Source organism: Eriocheir sinensis, chromosome 29 (assembly GCF_024679095.1).
Source record: "Eriocheir sinensis breed Jianghai 21 chromosome 29, ASM2467909v1, whole genome shotgun sequence".
Classification (NCBI taxonomy): Eukaryota; Metazoa; Arthropoda; class Malacostraca; order Decapoda; family Varunidae; genus Eriocheir; species Eriocheir sinensis.
Genome location: NC_066537.1, coordinates 7,857,646 through 7,866,680, shown reverse-complemented (window position 1 = coordinate 7,866,680; position 9,035 = coordinate 7,857,646). Strand labels below are relative to the sequence as shown.

Genomic DNA, 9,035 nt, shown 5'->3' with positions numbered 1-9,035 from the left:
AAGGAAAGAAAAGGAAAAGAGCAGAAGGGTGACAAAATGGAAGGTAAGAAGGGTGAGGAAGGTCAAGGAAAGGGTAGGGAAAGGCAAGCAGGTTCTGAGGAAGGGAGGGATTAAGAAGATGTGGAGGAAAATTAAGAAAGGAGGGAAGGAGAGAGGAGGGGAAGGGGGTAGGGGGGAGGAAGGGAAGGGGGGGGGAGGGGGTGCTGAGTATGCTGCACGCTGAGGTAAATTGAGCTGAGTAAACCACTGACTCAAAATAGACACGCTAACCTTGTCTGTGTGCGTGTGTGTGTGTGTGTGTGTGTGTGTGTGTGTGTGTGTGTGTGTGTGTGTGTGTGTGTGTGTGTGTGTGTGAGTGTGTGTGTGTGTGTGTGTGTGTGTGTGTGTGTGTGTGTGTGTGCGTGTGTGTGTGTGTGTGTGTGTGTGTGTGTGTGTGTGTGTGTGTGTGTGTGTGTGTGTGTGTGTGTGTGTGTGTATCTTCTTCTTCTCCTCCTCCTCCTTTCTTCCTCTCCTTCTCTTCTTCCTTCTCTCCTTTTCCTCTTTCTTTCTTTCCTTCTCTCTCCTCCCAATTTTCCCTCCCTTAAAATCCTCCCTCCCCTTCCATTTCCTCTACATTCTCTCCCCTGTGTGTGTGTGTGTGTGTGTGTGTGTGTGTGTGTGTGTGTGTTAAGCTTAGCCGGCCTGTCTGTCACCCCAGCGCGCAGGTGACGTCAAATATGTGTGTGTGTGTGTGTGTGTGTGTGTGTGTGTGTGTGTCCTGTATGGTTTCCTGAGGGTGTTTGTGCCTACGTCAGAGCTTGTTGTTGTTGTTTTGGTGCTGGGTGTATGGGGGGGGGAGGGGGGGGGAGGAAGGGAGGGGGGATTGAGGGGGATTAAAGGGGGCTGGGTTTTGTCTATGGAGGGAGATCCGTGTGTGTGTGTGTGTGTGTGTGTGTGTGTGTGTGTGAAGGAAGGAGAGAGAAGGGAGGAGGGAGGGGAGAAGAAAGAGAAGGGAGGGAAGCGGATAGAGGGAGGAGGGAAGGAAGAAGATGGGAAAGAGAGGGAAAAGGAAGGAAAAGGGGAAGAGAGAAGGGAGGGAAGGGGAGAGAAGGGAGGAGGGAGGGAAGAAGAAAGTGAAGGGAGGGAAGGGAAGAGAAAGGGAGAAGGGAAGGAAGAAGATGGGAAAGAAAAAGAGGGAAAAAGGAGAGAAGGAGGAAGGAGGAAAAGGAGAAAGGGAAGAGAGAAGGAGGAAGGGAGAGAAGGAGGAGGAGGAAAGAAAGTGAAGGGAGGGAAGGGAAGAGAAAGGGAGAAGGGAAGGAAGAAGATGGGAAAGAAAAAGAGGGAAAAAGGAGAGAAGGGAGGGAAGGGAGGAAAAAGGGAGGAAAGGGGAGAGAGAAGGGAGGGAAAAGGGAGATAAGGGAGAGAGGAGAAGGGAGGGAAGATGATGGGAAAGCAAGGGAAGGGGAAGATAGAAGTGTGAAGGGAAAATGTGTGTGTGTGTGTGTGTGTGTGTGTGTGTGTGTGTGTGTGTGTGTGCTGAGCAATGCGCAGTTGTTATTGTATTTCCGGTCGTTTTTCTTCTTTCTTTCTTTCTCTCTTTCTTTCTCTTTCTTTCCTCTTAAATATACTTTTTTTTCTTTTTCTTGGTCTTTCTTTCATTTTTCTTTCTTTTTTTCTTTCTTTCTAAACCTTTTTTGCTTGTTCTTGATCTTTCTTTCTTTCTTTCTTCTTTCCTTCTCTTTCTTTCAATTCTTCTTTCTTGTTGTTTTTGGAAGGGAGGGAATGAAAGAAAAGAGGTAAGGTTGGAAGGAAGGAAAGAAGGAATGTAGGAAGGAAGGAACACGGGAAAGATGGAATGAAGGAAGGAAAGAAAGAAGGGAGAGAGAGAAAGAGGAATAAGAAGAGAAGGAAGGGAGGGAAGTAGAGAAAGACAAGGTATACGAAGGAAGGAAGGAAGGAAACAGGAGAAAGATGGAAAGAAGGAAGGAAGAAAGAAGAATAAAAAGAGAGAAGGAAGGAAGGAAGGAAGAAGAGAAAAACAAGGTATACGAAGGAAGGAAGGAAGGAAGGAAGGAAGGAAACAGGAGAAAGATGGAAAGAAGGAAGTAAGAAAGAGGAATGAAAAGAGAGAAGGAAGGGAGGAAGAAGAGAAAAACAAGGTATACGAAGGAAGGAAGGAAGGAAACAGGAGAAAGATGGAAAGAAGGAAGTAAGAAAGAGGAATGAAAAGAGAGAAGGAAGGAAGGAAGAAGAGAAAGACAAGGTATACGAAGGAAGGAAGGAAGGAAGGAAACAGGAGAAAGACGGAAAGAAGGAAGTAAGAAAGGAATACAAAGGAGGAATGGAAGGAAGGAAGGAAGGAAGCAATAGAAAGGTGGAAGAAGGAAAGAAGGAACAAAAAGAGATGGAAGGGAGGAAAGAAGGGAAGAGAGGAAGACAACTTATGGAAGAAGGAAGAAAGAAAAAAATAGAAGGAAGGAATAGATAAAAGAGAGAGAGAGAGAGAGAGAGAGAGAGAGAGAGAGAGAGAGAGAGAGAGAGAGAGAGAGAGAGAGAAAATAAATGAAGACAAAAATACGAACGAAGAAAGGAAAACAACAGCACGATGATAAAAGAAAGACACAGAAAATGAAGAAAAAAACAAACAAACAAACAAACAAACAAAAGAAGAAAAAAAGAAAAGAAAGAAAAGAGATAACATAAGACTCTCGTGACCTTGAAGACAAACAGGAAGAAGAAAAATAATGAGAAAAATAAAGAAAACAAGAAAATAAAAGTAAATCAAATATGTTCACAGAATTTCTTGTCCCGTTATTATGAAGTAGAGGAGGAGGAGGACGAAGAGGAGGAGGAGGAGGAGGAAGGATTAGAGGAGGAGGGAGATAAAGGTGAGAAAAATGTGGTGTTGATGGTAAAAAGTGGAGAGAGAGAGAGAGAGAGAGAGAGAGAGAGAGAGAGAGAGAGAGAGAGAGAGAGAGAGAGAGAGAGAGAGAGAGAGAGAGAGAGAGAGAGAGAGAGAGAGAGAGAGAGAGAGAGAGAGAGAGAGAGAGAGAGAGGAAGTTGACCTACTCCTGTTTTTCTCTCTTTTTCTATTGGGAAGTGTGGAGAGAGAGAGAGAGAGAGAGAGAGAGAGAGAGAGAGAGAGAGAGAGAGAGAGAGAGAGAGAGAGAGAGAGAGAGAGAGAGAGAGAGAGAGAGAGAGAGAGAGAGAGATAGAGAGAGAGAGAGAGAGAGAGAGAGAGAGAGAGAGAGAGAGAGAGAGAGAGAGAGAGAGAGGAAGTTGACCAAATTCTGTTTTTCTCTCTTTTTCTATTGGGAAGTGTGTGAGAGAGAGAGAGAGAGAGAGAGAGAGAGAGAGAGAGAGAGAGAGAGAGAGAGAGAGAGAGAGAGAGAGAGAGAGAGAGAGACTAATCCTGTTTTTCTTTTTCTATTGGGAAGTGAGAGAGAGAGAGAGAGAGAGAGAGAGAGAGAGAGAGAGAGAGAGAGAGAGAGAGAGAGAGAGAGAGAGAGAGAGAGAGAGAGAGAGAGAGAGAGAGAGAGAGAGAGAGAGAGAGAGAGAGAGAGGAAGTTGACCTAATCCTGTTTTTCTCTCTTTTTCTATTGGGAAGAGAGAGAGAGAGAGAGAGAGAGAGAGAGAGAGAGAGAGAGAGAGAGAGAGAGAGAGAGAGAGAGAGAGAGAGAGAGAGAGAGAGAGAGAGAGAGAGAGAGAGAGAGAGAGAGAGAGAGAGAGAGAGAGAGAGAGAGAGAGAGAGAGAGAGAGAGAGAGAGAGAGAGAGAGAGAAAAGAGAGGAAGGAAGCAGAAAAAAAGAAAGGAGGAACTGGACTCGGAGAGGTTATATTATGCAGGGAAGAAGAAGAAGAGGAGGAGGAGGTGGAAGAGGAGGAGAAGAAGGAGGAGGAGGAGGAGGAGCTGGGGGCAGTGAATGGCGCCCGACTGGCTGGAGCCTAGAGGGAGTGTGACTGGCTGTTACTCCACCATCACCACCATCACCACCACCACCACCATCACCACCATCACCACCACCACCACCACCACCATCACCATCACCACTAGTTGCAACAAGTCAATACCACCACCACCACCATCACCACCACCTGTAGCTGTCGATCACTACCACCTCCACCACCTCCACAAACCTCATCACCACCAGTCACCTCCATTCATCACCATTATCATCACACCTAAATTTCATCATCACCAACACTGTCTTCATCATTATCCTAACCAACATCACAACCATCACCAACAACATCAACACCAGTCATCATCAGTCATCACCATCATCACCACCAAAACACCTAAAAGAAATACCCAAAATCTCCCCAGGTAAACTAATTAAGACACGTTTTACCTGTTGCGTCCTAAGTAGTCAGGTGATCCAATTTTAAAGTCACCTGGCCAGCCATTAGTCAGGTGAGGCAATGATGTTACCTGGGAAGTTTTCATTCGGCCCCAGGTGTTGCAATATTACCTGAGCAGTCATTAGTAAGGCAGGTGAGGTCAGTTAGTCAATCCTCTTTCTCTACTTCCCTCTTTTTGTCCCTCCTTATTCGTTTTCTATCTATCTATCTATGTATCTATCTAGTTTCCCATCTTCCTCCCTTATCTCCCTTTTCCCTCCCTTCTCTCTCCTCTTCCCTCTCTTTTACATTTTAGTCAGCCAGTCAGTCAGTTTGTCAGTATTTTGGTCAGTCAGCCAGTTAGTCAGGTAAAGGTTCTACAAGTCAGTCAATCAGTCAGTCAGTCAGTCAATTAGTTACAGTTTATCAGTTAGTATTTTAGTTAGGCAGTCATAGAATCTTCAAGTCAGTTAGTAAGTCAGTCAGTCAGTCAATTAGTTAGTATATCAGTTAGTATTTTAGTCAGGCAACCATAGAATCTACAAGTCAGCTAGTCAGTCAGTCAGTCAGTCATCCAGTCATTTTTACATTTAGTCAGTGAGTCAGTATGTCAGTTAGTGAAAAAAGAAGAGCAGGAAATAAAGCAGAAAAGAGTTAGAAAGTGGAAGGAAAGGAAAGTATCAGAAAACAGCGAGAAAAGAAAGCAGGAAAAAAAGGAAGAGCAGGGAAAAAAATAGGAAAAAAAGTTAAGCGGGAAAAACGATGAAAAGTTTGGAGACGAATGGGAAGGAAAAAAAAAGGAAAACAGCAGAAAGTAGAGCAGGAAAAAGAGAGCAGAAAAGAGAAAAAGGAAAAGAGTAAAAGGTAATGCATGGGAGAGAAGGAAGGAAGAATATAAAGAAGAGGAAAAGGAGAATAAAGAAGAAACAAACATAGGCATAACAAGAGAAGAAAGGACGAAAAGACGGTAGGAATGTAAAGAAGAAGAGGAGGAAGAAGAAAAAACGAAAGACGGACGGAAGGAAAGAAGACGAAAGATATAGAAGATAGGACATAGAGAAATAAAGATAGAGCATTTAGTCAGTCAGCCAGTCAGGAGGTCATCAACACATTAGTTCACTTACCGCTCACCTTGCATACCTGGCTACACCTGAGGGTCACCAATTATCTCATTCACACACAAACAAACAAACAAAATAAAATGCAGTCAATCATAAACCGTCAAGCCAGTTTTTATGATAGATTATTTATCTTTTTATTATTTTTTTCTTCTTATGCAGCATTTAATTATACAAGCATTCTGTTTGATTTATCTCCTATCTCTCTATGTTTTGCTTCATATCTTTATCATGTATTTTATCTCCTTCCTTTTATCTCTCTTTGTTTTCGTCTTTATCAGTTTTCTTGTTTTGGATGTATCTTATTTTGCGATAACATTTAATCTCTCTAGTGTATCCTATGTGACTTATCTTTTATCTATGTGTCCTCTCTTTATTTCTCTATGTCCTATCTTCTATATCTTTCGTCTCCTTTATGTTATTCTTTCTTTCCTTACGTCCGTTTTTCGTTTTCTTCTTCCTCCTCTTCTTCTTTTACATTCCTTCCTTTCTTTCGTCCTTGAGGATGAGAAGGAAAATAAGAATGAATATGAGAATGAAAATAAGAAAATAAGAAGGAAGATGAGTATGAAAATAAGAATGAAAAAAAAATGAGGATGAAACTGAGAATGAAAAATGAAAATAAGTATGAAAATGAGTGAAAATAAGAATGAAAATAAGAAAATAAGAATGAAAATGAGAATGAAAATAAGAATGAAAATGAGAATGAAAATAAGAATGAAAATGAGAATGAAAATAAGAATGAAAATAAGAATGAAAATGAGAATGAAAATAAGAAAATAAGAATGAAAATGAGAAGGAAAATAAGAATGAAAATGAGAATGAAAATGTGAACGAAAATAAGAATGAAAATAAGAAAATAAGAATGAAAATGAGAAGAAAAATAAGAATGAAAATAAGAATAAAAATAAGAATGAAAATGAGAGTGAAAATAAGAATGAAAATGAGAACGAAAATAAGAATGAGTGTCACGCTTCCTCTTTTCCTTTTTTTTTTATTCTGGTTTTAGTTTTATCTCTGCGACAACGAAATCCGATTAAATATTTCCTGTTTCGCTATGTCAGGCAAGTTTTTCGCTATCCTTTTCTTTTTCCTTGAACCTCGAATGCAGTTCACAATGTCCCGTATGTTTTGTTTTCCTACGTGTTAAGTTGTGATATTGTTATTCTCTTGTTTTTTATTGTTATTTTTATCTCCATTTTTCCAGCATCATCATTTGTGTGTGTGTGTGTGTGTGTGTGTGTTTTGTGATGTTACTAACCCACCACCACCACCAGCACCTTGTCACCACCACCACCACCACCATTACCACCATCACCACCACCACCACCATTATTACGACCACCATCACCACCACCACCGTCATCATCACCACTACCACCACCACCGTCACCACCACCGTCATCATCACCACTACCACCACCACCACCTCCATTACCATCACCACCGTCGCCACCACCACCGCCACCACCACCGCGTCATCACCACCATCATCACCACCACCTCTGCGTGACTAAACCGTGTACAAGGTGACATTGGATCCACCACCACCACTACCACTAACCAATGCCACTCCTCTAAGTCTTCTCTTCTTCATTCTCTTCTCTTTTTATACTCTTCCTTCCTTCCTCTCCTTTCGTCCTTTCTTCTCCAGCCCCGTTGATATTCCTATTTATGTTTTGTTTCTTCTTTACGCTCTTCTTCTTTATATTCTTCCTTTATTTGCTTTGTTTTTGTTTTGTTTTCCTGGCTACATAGATTTTTTTATTTTTTTATTATTTTCTCCTTTCTCTTCTTCCTTTCTTTCGTTCGTTTTTTAATTTTCTTCTTTCTTGATTATTTGTTTATTTGTTTGTTTGTTTATTATCCGGTTTCGTTAGTGTGTTAATTATTTATCAATGTACTTTTTACTTACTTATTCTTTACCTGCGTCTATCTATCTCACTTTACTACTATTACTACTACTACTACTACTACTACTACTACTACTACTACTACTACTACTACTATTACCACCACCACCACCACCACTACCACCGCTAATACTATGCAATTTTCTTTTCTTTTACATAGCTTGCTTGACCTCGAAACAGCAGGCAGCAGAAGTACAGCAGGAAGGGGGTGAGAAGGAAGGAGGAAGAAGGAAAGAAGGAATGAAGGAAGGAAGGGACGGTAAGTGGAATCGTATCATCTTTCTCTTTTCACGATTTCTTTCTGATGTTATTTTCTTATTTTCATTCTTATTTTCATTCTCATTTTCTTTATTTTCTTTCTTCTTCCCTCCTCCCTCTCTCTTCCCTCCCCTTCCTTCTCTTTCTTATTCCCTCCCTCCTCCCTTCCTTCTCTCTCCCCTTCCCTCCCTTTCCCCTTCCTCTCTTTTCCATCTTCTTCCTTCCCTCCTCCCTCTCTTGATTTTTTTCCCCTTCCCATACATCCCCACCCTTCTTCTTTCCCTTCCCTTTCCCCTCTATCCCTCTCTCTCTCCTTCCCATACATCCCAACCCCTTTGACCCATACAACAACAACAACAACAACAACAACAACAATACCAGACCCATAACAGCCAACAGCAGCCCTTCCTCCCTTCATGCTTATGCTCGCTGCGGGGCCCCACCTGTTACGCGGGCCCCTGAGCGAGCGTATAGGCGTAGGGAAAAAGTTGTTAACCGTGAGTCTGTGCAGGTGGATGGAAGAGAGAGAGAGAGAGAGAGAGAGAGAGAGAGAGAGAGAGAGAGAGAGAGAGAGAGTTCCGCCTGTCTCTGTTTTCTTTTTTTTTTTTACAGCTCAAGGTAAAAAAAGTATTAATGAAAGAAAAGCCGCTAAGCACTGCCTCTAGAATGTATGTATGTGTGTATGTTTGTGTGTGTGTGTGTGTGTGTGTGTTCGACTAAGACAAGATAGTGTGTATTATCCATAGTTTGCTTCCTCTCTCTCTCTCTCTCTCTCTCTCTCTCTCTCTCTCTCTCTCTCTCATTCAATAAATCTTTAATACTCATCTTTTTTATAACACGCACATGACTGAAGGTGTGTGTGTGTGTGTGTGTGTGTGTGTGTGTGTGTGTGTGTGTGTGTGTGTGAGCGGACGTGAGCATTGGGCAAGGAGAATGATAAAGGGAGGAGGAGGAGGAGGAGGAGGAGGAGGGGGGGGAGGGGAGGGTCAGGAACCTATGAAAATATGATAAAAGAAAGGATTTGAAAAGGTTTAGAAAAGGGTTGAATCAGAACGAATAGTGAGGTTGTAGAAAGATGAAGAGGAGGAGGAGGAGGAGGAGGAGGAGGAGGAGATGTATAAAGAAAGAGAGGAAGAGGGAAAGAAGTAGAGGATATAGAAGACGGAGTAAAGATAGAAAAGGAAGGAAGAGGAGGAGGAGATAGGGAAAGAAAGGGAGGAAGAGGGAAAGAAGTAGTGGATTAAGAATAAAGATGGAAAGAGGAAGAAAGAGAAAGAGGAAGAAGAGGAGGAGAAGATAGAGAAAAGAAGAGAGGAAGAGGGAACGAAACAGTGAATTTAAAAGACACAAACAGAAAAGAAAACAGAATAAAGATGAAAAGAGAAGAAGAAAGAGAAAGAGGAAGAAGAGGAGGAGAGAGAGAAAGA

The 9,035-nt window shown here is 42.0% G+C and overlaps 1 long non-coding RNA gene across 1 annotated transcript in view; it reads left to right on the top strand.

Moving 5' to 3' along the window:
- LOC127004946 (uncharacterized) overlaps positions 1-7,849 on the top strand; it is a 43,998-nt gene extending 36,149 nt beyond the window's left edge. Inside the window, exon 3 of the long non-coding RNA XR_007758122.1 lies at positions 7,511-7,849. This is a non-coding gene — a long non-coding RNA (uncharacterized LOC127004946). The remainder of the gene's footprint in view (positions 1-7,510) is intronic.
- The last annotated feature ends 1,186 nt before the right edge of the window (positions 7,850-9,035 follow it).